The 10,667-nt window shown below is 35.8% G+C and overlaps 1 non-coding gene across 1 annotated transcript; it reads right to left on the bottom strand.

The window, feature by feature from the left end:
* Window positions 1-10,563: 10,563 nt before the first annotated feature.
* LOC127743453 (small nucleolar RNA R71) lies at window positions 10,564-10,667 on the bottom strand. The gene has a single exon (XR_008004845.1). It is a non-coding gene; the product is annotated as a small nucleolar RNA R71 (small nucleolar RNA).

Raw genomic sequence — 10,667 nt, 5'->3', positions numbered from 1 at the left:
AAATAAGGAAAAGATATTTTTTTATTTTTGAAATTTTTATTGATGAGAGAGAAAAACAACAAAAATACTCAATGCATGAAATTTTTAGATCAAAACAATGAATGCATGCAAGAATGCTATGAATGTCAAGATGAACACCAAGAACACTTTGAAGATCATGATGAACATCAAGAACATTATTTTGAAAAAATTTTTGATGCAGAGAAAACATGCAAGACACCAAACTTAGAAATCTTTAATGCATGGAAAATATGAATGCAAAAGTGCACATGAAAAACAACAAACAACACAAAACAAGAAATCATCAAGATCAAACAAGAAGACTTACCAAGAACAACTTGAAGATCATGAAGAACACCATGAATGCATGAATTTTCAAAAAATGCAAGAAAAAAAATTTTAAAGCATGCAATTGACACCAAACTTAAAAATTAACACAAGACTCAAACAAGAAACACAACATATTTTTTATTTTTGTGATTTTCAGAATTTTTTTGGATTTTTATTAATTTATTTTCGAAAATATTTTTGGAAAAACGAAAAAGAAAAATTTTGAAAAAGTTTTTGAAAAGAAAATTACCTAATCTGAGCAACAAGATGAACCTTCAGTTGTCCATACTCGAACAATCCCCGGCAACAGCGCCAAAAACTTGGTGGACGAAATTGTGATTGCCCTCTTTGTATTTGCATGAGATTTATTTAATGGCTCTTTGGCATATGTGATCACAACTGCGTTCAACTTAACCAGCAAGTATACTGGGTCATCCAAATAATACCTTACGTGAGTAAGGGTCGATCCCACAGAGATTGTCGGTATGAAGCAAGCTATGTTCACCTTGTAAATCTCAGTTAGGCAGATTAAAATGGTTTATGGTGAATTCGAAAATTAATAATAAATAGAAAATAAAAAAGGGATAGAAATACTTATGTAAAACAATAGTGGAAATTTCAGATAAGTGTGTGAAGATGCTGTGCTCCTCTCGTATCTCTATTTTCTTATTACATTCCTCCAATCCTTCCTACTCCTTTCCATGGCAAGCTATATGTAGGGCATCATCGTTGTCAATAGCTACATCCTATCCTCTCAGTGAAAACGTTCCTATGCTTTGTCACAGCACGGCTAATCATCTGTCGGTTCTCAATCAGGTTGGAATAGAATCCCTTGATTCTTTTGCGCTTGTCATCACGCCCAGCCTTCAGGAGTTTGAAGCTCGTCACAGTCATTCAATCCCAGAATCCTACTCGGAATACCATAGACAAGGTTTAGACTTTCCGGATCCTCATGAATGCCGCCATCTATCTAGCTTATACCACGAAGATTCTGTTAGGGAATCTAAGAGATATGCGCCCGGCCTAAAGTAGAACGGAAGTGGTTGTCAGTCACGCGCGTTCATAGGTGAGAATGATGATGAGTGTCACGGATCATCACATTCATCAAAGTTAAGTGTAACGTATATCTTGGAATAAGGATAGAAGAGAATTGAATAGAAAGTAATAATAATTGTATTGAAACTTGAGGTACAGCAGAGCTCCACACCCTTAATCTATGGTGTGCAGAAACTCCACTGTTGAAAATACATAAGTGAAAGGTTCAGGCATGGCCGAATGGCCAGCCCCCAAAACATGATCAATAGTCTCCTAAGATGAAGAATAAAACAAAACTGAGACCAAAGATGTCTAATACACGAATAAAGTATGGACTATTATATATTGCTGGAAAGCTCTGGATGTCTACTTTCCAACGCCATTGGGATCGCGCCAATTGGAGTTCTGTAGCTCCAGAAAATCTATTTCAAGTGCAGGGAGGTCAGATTCCAACAGCATCATCAGTCCTTTTGTCAGCCTTTTTCAGAGTTTTGCTCAAATCCCTCAATTTCAGCCAGAAATTACCTGAAATCATAGAAAAACACACAAACTCATAGTAAAGTCCAGAAATATGAATTTAACATAAAAACTAATGAAAACATCCCTAAAAGTAGCTTGAACTTACTAAAAACTACCTAAAAACAATGCCAAAAAGTGTATAAATTATCCGCTCATCAGTAGACAAATCCATGAAAAGGCTTATGGACAGGTAGAGGACGTGCTAGTAAAGGTCAAAGGCCTTTACATCCCTACTGATTTCATAATCCTAGGCACTGGAAAGGATGAGGATGAATCCATCATCCTTGGAAGACCCTTCCTAGCCACAGCAAAAGGTGTGATTGATGTGGATAGAGGAGAGTTGATCCTTCAATTGAATGAGGACTACCTTGTGTTTAAGACTCAAGGATCTCCCTCTGTAACCATGGAGAGGAAGCATGAAAAGCTTCTCTTAATGTAGAGTCAAATAAAGTCCCCACAGTCAAACTCTAAGTTTGGTGTTGAGAGGCCTCAACCAAACTCTAAGTTTGGTATTGAACCCCCACATCCAAACTCTAAGTTTGGGGTTGGAAGGTCCCAACAATGCTTTGAACATCTCTGAGGCTCTATGAGAGCCCACTGTCAAGCTATTGACATTAAAGAAGTGCTTATTGGGAGGCAACCCAATTTTATTTATCTATGTATTTTCCTTTTTTTTAGGTTGATGATCATATGGAGTCACAAAAATAATTGCAAAAATTCAAGAAAAATAAAAAACAGCATTAAAAATAGCACACCCTGGAGGATGAACTTACTGGCATTTAAACGCCAGTAAGGGTAGCAGAATGGGCGTTTAACGCCCAATCTGGCACCATTCTGGGCGTTAAATGCCAGAAACAAGCACCAGACTGGCATTAAACGCCAGAAAGAAACAACAATCTGGCGTTAAACGTCTTTGACAAAATTTTCCATAACTCTGGATTCCTTCATGCTACGTTCTTCATTAGATTTTTCACATGAGGTCATGGGAGTCTGTTGAGCATCCAAACGTCTGGAAGATAGTTGAATTATTGCTTGCTCCAGTTGATGAAGGGTTGTATGAAATTGGTCTACTGATTCTTCGAAGCGAACCTGTGATTCTTGGCTTGATGGATATGGACATAGTGCATAGGGAAGTGGTGTTTCTTGGGAGTAATTGGATTGGCGTTGGGGCAGATAAGGATCATACGGTGGCGAATGGTGAAAAGAAGCTTGTGAGTGTGGTGGTTCAAACCTATGTTGAGAGGATGGTCTCTGAGCATAGGGTGGGGCTTGTCGTTAGCTACAAGAGGGTCCACCATATCTATTGGCTTGGTATGCATTGTAGAATGGTCCTTGTCCATGATATCTAGGAGGGTGTTGTTGCCTAAAGGGTTGATCAGATCCTCTTGGCTCCATCCATATTTGATTGCTATGACCGTGATGTATAGTGCTGTTATAGCTTCCATTCCTTTCAACAAAATTAGAAGCAAACTCAAAGCGAGAGGGGTGAGAATTCATAGTAGCTATCAGAAACAAAAAGGGGGGGAAAAACAAATAAACAAGTAAAAGAAAAGTATTTACAATAACCAATAATAAGGCACACGTTTGCAATTCCCCGGCAACGGCACCATTTTGACGATAGGATTTCCTGTCGGTAAAGAAATACAAAAATATATAATCGCGTTGTAAGTATAGCTTCTAAACCAACAGAAAATCCTTTCGTACAAACATTTGGTTGTCACAAGTAACAAACCCAATAAAAATAATTAACCAAAGTATTCAAACCTCGGGTCGTCTTCTCAAGGAATTGCAGGGAAGTATGATTTATTATTGGTTATGGAAAATAGTATTTTTGGATTTTGAAAGGGTTTTGAACAGGAGAAATAGATTGCAGGAAATTAATAAATTAACAACTAATAAAACTCTTGGTAAGGTATGAAAACTGGAAGTCCTATCCTAGTTATCCTTATCAACGGTGCTGAGAATTATATTTTTGCTCCCACTAAGTCAACCTCTAACTATGAATGTCAGTTAAGTGGACAAATTAATTTAACACCTAAAGTCCTAGTCAACTCCTTAAGGAAAGACTAGATTTATAGGAATCTAAATTAATCAACAAGAATAACAATTATCAATCACGATGAGTTTGATAACTCAAGAGTTACCAATTAATCAACCAAAACCAAGAAAGGGAAAATCTAAATTATTTATATAAATAAAGGAAAGCAATCATGAGTCTGAAATACCTCAAATTATATTAATTAAGAAAATCATAACATGAATGGTCCATAAGCCAATTTGGCAACATATATAATTAGCAAATAAGAGAAGTCAAAATAAAGGAATATTGAACCTGATATGAAGATGAGATAATCCTAAAGTTAAGAGAAACTCTAAATCCTAAATCCTAATCCTAAGAGAGAGGAGAGAACCTCTCTTTCTAAAAGCTACATCTAAAATACTAAAACTATGTATGAATGTATGTTGTATATTCTATTATCTTTTTTTTTCATGAATGGATGGATTCCTCCATTTATAACCCTTTAATTTGTGTTCTCTGGGCTTAGATCTGGACCAAAAGGAGTCCAGAAGTTGCTGAGGCTGACTTCTGCAAATTCTGCAGATCGCGCACGTCACGCGTCCGCGTGAGTCACGCGGTCGCGTCATCTGGAGTGTTGCTCTTCCATGCGGTCGCATCAGTCATGCGTCCGCGTCAGTTGTGTTTTGCAAATCACGCATTCACGTCGTTCATGCGTCCGCGTCGATGCTAATTTACGCAAAGCACGCATTCGCGTCGTCCATGCAGACGCGTCGCTGCCAATTTCTCCAAAAACTTCAATTTGTGCTTTCCTTCCATTTTTGTATGTTTCCTTTCCATCTTTTAAGTCATTCCTGCCCTATAAAATCTGAAAGTACTCAACACACAAATCACGGCATCGAATGGTAAAAAAGGATAATTAAATTTGATTATTTTAAAGCATAGGAAACATGTTTTTTCATATGTCATATCCTAAGGAAGGAATTGTAAAACCATACAAATTCATATGAATAAGTAGGTGAGGAGTTGATAAAATCATTCAATTTAAGCACAAGATTTATCATAAAATAGTGGTTTATCATGGACCCCACAGGACCCCCACCTACCCCACCTCTCTCTCTCTCTCTCCCTCGCACATCTCTATAAACACTCTACCCAAAACACCATTAACGAACCACATACCACCCTCTATCTCCTCCATTTTCTTCTTCTTCCCCTTCTTTCTTTCTTCTTTTGCTCGAGGACGAGCAAACCCTTTAAGTTTGGTGTGGTAAAAGCATTGCTTTTTATTTTTCCATAACCATTTATGGCACCTAAGGCCGGAGAAACCTCTAGAAAGAGGAAAGGGAAGACAAAAGCTTCCACCTCCGAGTCATGGGAGATGGAGAGATACATCTCAAAGGTCTAACAAGACCACTTCTATGAAGTTGTGGCCAAGAAAAAGGTGATCCCTATGCAATTTAGCTGGAATTGTCATAGAGGAAGACATCCTCATTGAAGAGGACAAGCCCATCACCAAAAAGAGGATGGAGCAAACAAGAGAGCCCACTCATGGACCAAAACAAGAGCATGAGGAATTCCCTCATCAAGAAATCCCTGAGATGCCTCAAGGGATACATTTTTCTCCACACAACTATTAGGAGTAACCAAGGATAGGATATCCAAAATCACTAAGAATGGAGCAACAAAGGCAAGGAAGAGACATAGAGGAGCTCAAGAGCACCATTGGTTCTTCAAGAGGAAGACGCCACCCTCACTAAGGTGAACTCATTCCTTAATCTCCTTGTCTATTTATTTCTCTGTTTTCGGTTTTGAGCTTCATGTTTGGCTATGTTTTGTGTCTTCATTACATGATCATTTGTGTCTAGTGTCTATGTCTTAAAGCTATGAATAATTCCATGAATCCTTCACCTCTCTTAAATGAAAATTGTGCTTAATTACAAAGGAACAAGAAGTACTTGAATTTCAAATTTTATCTTGAAATTAGTTTAATTATTTTGATGTGGTGGCAATACTTTTTGTTTTCTGAATGAATGCTTGAACAGTGCATATTTTTTATAGTGAAGTTTATGAATGTTAAAATTGTTGGCTCTTGAAAGAATGATGAACAAAGAGAAATGTTATTGATAATCTGAAAAATCATGAAATTGATTCTTGAAGCAAGAAAAAGCAGTTAAAAAAAGTGGTGAAAATTAAAAGAAAGAAAAAGAAAAAGCAAGCAGAAAAAGCCAATAACCCTTAAAACCAAAAGGCAAGGATAAAAAGGATCCAAGGCTTTGAGCATTAATGGATAGGAGGGCCCAAGGAAATAAAATCCAGGCCTAAGCGGTTAATCAAGCTGTCCCTAACCATGTGCTTGTGTCATAAAGGTCTAAGTGAAAAGCTTGAGACTGAGTGGTTAAAGTCATGATCCAAAGCAAAAAGAGTGTGCTTAAGAACTTTGGACACCTCTAACTGGTGACTTTAGCAAAGCTGAGTCACAATCTGAAAAGGTTCACCCAATTATGTGTCTGTGGCATTTATGTATCCGGTGATAATACTGGAAAACAAAGTGCTTAGGGTCACGGCCAAGACTCATAAAGTAGCTGTGTTCAAGAATCAACATACTAAACTAGGAGAGTCAATAACACTATCCAAAATTTTGATTTCCTATAGATGCCAATCATTCTGAATTTCAAAGGATAAAGTGAGATGTCAAAACTGTTCAGAAGCAAAAAGCTACTAGCCCCGCTCATCTAATTGGGAGTAAGTTTCATTGATATTGTGAGATTCATTCTATATTCTCTTCTTTTTATCCTATTTTGTTTTCAGTTGCTTAGGGACAAGCAACAATTTAAGTTTTGTGTTGAGATAAGCAGATAATTTATACGCTTTTTGGCATTGTTTTTACATAGTTTTTAGTATGATTTAGCTACTTTTTAGTATATTTTTATTAGTTTTTAAGCAAAATTCACATTTTTGGACTTTACTATGAGTTTGTGTGTTTTTCTGTGATTTCATGTATTTTTTTGCTGAAATTGAGGGATCTGAGTAAAAATCTGATTCAGAGGCTGACAAATGACTGCAGATGCTGTTGGATTCTGACCTCCCTGCACTCGAATTAGCATTTTTGGAGCTATAGAATTTCAAATGGCTCGGTCTCAATTGTGTTGGAAATCAGACATCCAGGGCTTTCTAGTAATATCTAATAGTCCATACTTTACCCGAGTTTAGACGATGCAAACTGGCGTTTAACGCCAGCTTTCTGCCCTATTTTGGCGTTAAACGCCATAAACAAGTTGCAAAGCAGAGTCAAATGCCAGAAACAAGTTACAGACTGGCATTTAACTCCAAGGAAGACCTCTACACATGAAAGCTTCAATGTTCAGCCCAAGCACACACCAAGTGGGCCCAGAAGTGGATTTCTGCATCATTTACTTGTTTCTGTAACCCTAGTAACTAGTTTAGTATAAATATAACTTTTTACTATTGTATTAGACATGTTGGATCTTTTGATCTTTTTTTGATTTCTTGATCACAATTTGGGGGCTGGCCATTCGGCCATGCCTGGACCATTATCACTTATGTATTTTCAACGGTGGAGTTTCTACACACCATAGATTAAGGTGTGGAGCTCTGCTGTTCCTCGAGTATTAATGCAAAGTACTATTGTTCTTCTATTCAATTCATGCTTATTCTTATTCTACAATATTCATTCGCACACAAGAACATGATGAATGTGATAATTATGTGACACTCATCACCATTCTCACTCATGAACGCGTGATTGACAACCACTTCCGTTCTACATGAAAACAAGCTTGAATGTATATCTCTTGGATTCCTGGTCCATGCGTTTGATTGCCTCTCCTAACAATAGAGCCTTCAATTCCTTGTGATCAGAGTCTTCGTGGTATAAGCTAGAATCAATTGGCAGCATTCTTGAGATCTGAAAAGTCTAAACCTTGTCTGTAGTATTCCAAGTAGGATCTGGGATGGGATGACTGTGACGAGCTTCAAACTCACGACTGTAGGGTGTGGTGACAGACGCAAAAAGATAGTAAATCATATTCCTACATGATCGAGAATCGACAGATGATTAGCCCTACGTAACCCGTAGCTGGACTATTTTCACTGAGAGGATGGACGGTAGCCATTGACAACGGTGATCCCCCTACATACAGCTTGCCATAGAAAGGAGTATGAAGGATTAGATGAAGGCAATAGGAAAGCAGAGATTCAAAAGGAACAACGCATCTCCATACACTTATTTGAAATTCCCACCAATGAATTGCATAAGTATCTCTATCTTTATTTTACGTTTTATTTATATTTTAATTATTAAAACTCTATAACCATTTAAATCTTCCTGACTGAGATTTACAAGGTGACCATAGCTTGCTTCAGGCCGACAATCTCCGTGGGATCGACCCTTACTCACGTAAGGTTTATTACTTGGATGACCTAGTGCACTTGCTAGTTAGTTGTGCGAAGTTGTGAAAAGGAGTTGAGATTACAATTGTGCGTACCAAGTTGTTGGCGCCAATGAGATCACAATTTCGTGCACCAAGTTTTTGGCGCCGTTGCCGGGGATTGTTCGAGTTTGGACAGCTGGCGGTTCATCTTGTTGCTCAGATTAGGTAATTTTCTTTTTGTTTTAATCCTTATTCTATTTTCAAAAAAAGTTTTCAAAAATTTTTCTTCTTTTTCATTTTTCAGAAATTTTTTTCGAAAAATCCAAAAAAATTTAATAAAATTATATAATAAAAAATATTTTGTGTTTCTTGTTTGAGTCTAAAGTCAATTTTTAAGTTTGGTGTCAATTGCATATTTTTATTTTTCTCAAAAATTTTCGAAAACTCATGCATGGTGTTCTTCATGATCTTCAAGTTATTCTTGGTAAGTCTTCTTGTTTGATCTTCATATTTTCTTATTTTGTGTCTTTTGTGTTTTTCATATGCATTTTTGCATTCATAGTGTCTAAATATGAAAATCTTTAAGTTTGGTGTCTTGCATGTTTTTCTTTTCTTGAAAAATTTTTCAAAAATAAGTTCTTGATGTTCATCATGATCTTCAAAGTGTTCTTGGTGTTCATCTTGACATTCATAGTGTTCTTGCATGCAACATTGGTTTTGATCCAAAATGTTCATGTTTTGGGTCATATTTGTGTTTTTCTCTCTCCTTATTAAAAATTCAAAAAATCAAAAAATATTTTTCCTTATTTCTCTCATAAATTTCGAAATCTTTGGGTTGACTTAGTAAAAATTTTTTAAAATTAGTTGTTTCTTGTTAGTCAAGTCAAGATTTCAATTTTTAAAAATCTTATCTTTTCAAACCTTTTTCAAAAATCAAATCTTTTTCATTTTTTATTATTTTTCAAAAATTTTAAAAAATATTTTTCAAAATCTTTTTCTTAATTTCATTTCAAATTTTCAAAAACTTTACTAACAATTAATGTGATTGGTTCAAAAATTTCAAGTTTGTTACTTTCTTGTTAAGAAAGGTTCAACCTTTAAATTCTAGAATCATATCTTTTAGTTTCTTGTTAGTCAAGTCATTTTCAAAATCAAATCTTTCTAAATTTCTTTTTCAAATCTTTTTCAACATAAATTTCAATCATATCTTTTAATCATATCTTTTCAATCATATCTTTTCAAACATATCTTTTTCAAATCATATCTTTTTCAAAATCAATTTCAAAATCTTTTCTAACTTCTTATCTTTTCAAAATTGACTTTTTGTTTGTTTTACTATTTCTTATCTTTTTCAAAATCACCTAACTACCTTTCTCTCTCTAATTTTCGAAAATTACCTTCCTCTTTATCAAAAATCTTTTTATTTAACTAGTTGTTTTAAATTTTAATTTTATTCCTTTTTATAAATTCAAATTTTAACTTTAATTTAAAATAAAAACAAAAATATTTTTCTTTTATTTTAGTTAATTTTCGAAAATTCTCTCCCTCTCATCTTTTTCTATTTATTTATTCATTTACTAACATTTCTCTTCATCTCAAAATTCGAACCATCTCTTCTCCCCTGTGTTCGAATTTTTCTCTTCTCCTTCTTCTATTCTTTTCTTCTTCTACTCACATAAAGGAATCTCTATACTGTGACATAGAGGATTCCTCTTCCTTTTTTGTCCTCTTCTTTTTCATATGAGCAGGAGCAAGGACAAGGACATTCTTGTTGAAGCAGATCCTGAACCTGAAAGGACTCTGAAGAAGAAGCTAAGAGAAACTAAAGTACAACAATCCAGAGAAAACCTTACAGAGAATCTCGAAAAAGAGGACATGGTCGAACCCAACAACAATGCAAGGAAGATGCTTGGTGACTTTACTGCACCAAATTCCAACTTCCATGGAAGAAGCATCTCAATTCCTGCCATTGGAGCAAAAAACTTTGAGCTAAAGCCTCAACTAGTTTCTCTAATGCAATAGAATTGCAAGTTTCATGGACTTCTATCAGAAGATCCTTTTCAGTTCTTAACTGAATTCTTGCAGATCTGTGATACTGTTAAGACCAATGGGGTTGATCCCAAGGTCTACAGGCTTATGTTTTTCCCTTTTGCTGTAAGAGACAGAGCTAGAATATGGTTGGACTCCCAGCCTAGAGATAGCCTGAACTCTTGGGATAAGCTGGTCACAGCTTTCTTAGCCAAGTTCTTTCCTCCTCAAAAGCTGAGCAAGCTTAGAGTGGATGTTTAAACCTTCAGACAGAAAGAAGGTGAATCCCTCTATAAAGCTTGGGAGAGATACAAGCAACTAACCAAAAAGTGTCCTTCTGACAT

This window comes from Arachis duranensis, chromosome 10, assembly GCF_000817695.3.
Source record: "Arachis duranensis cultivar V14167 chromosome 10, aradu.V14167.gnm2.J7QH, whole genome shotgun sequence".
Taxonomy (NCBI): Eukaryota; Viridiplantae; Streptophyta; class Magnoliopsida; order Fabales; family Fabaceae; genus Arachis; species Arachis duranensis.
This window is presented reverse-complemented; position numbering and strand designations above follow the sequence as displayed.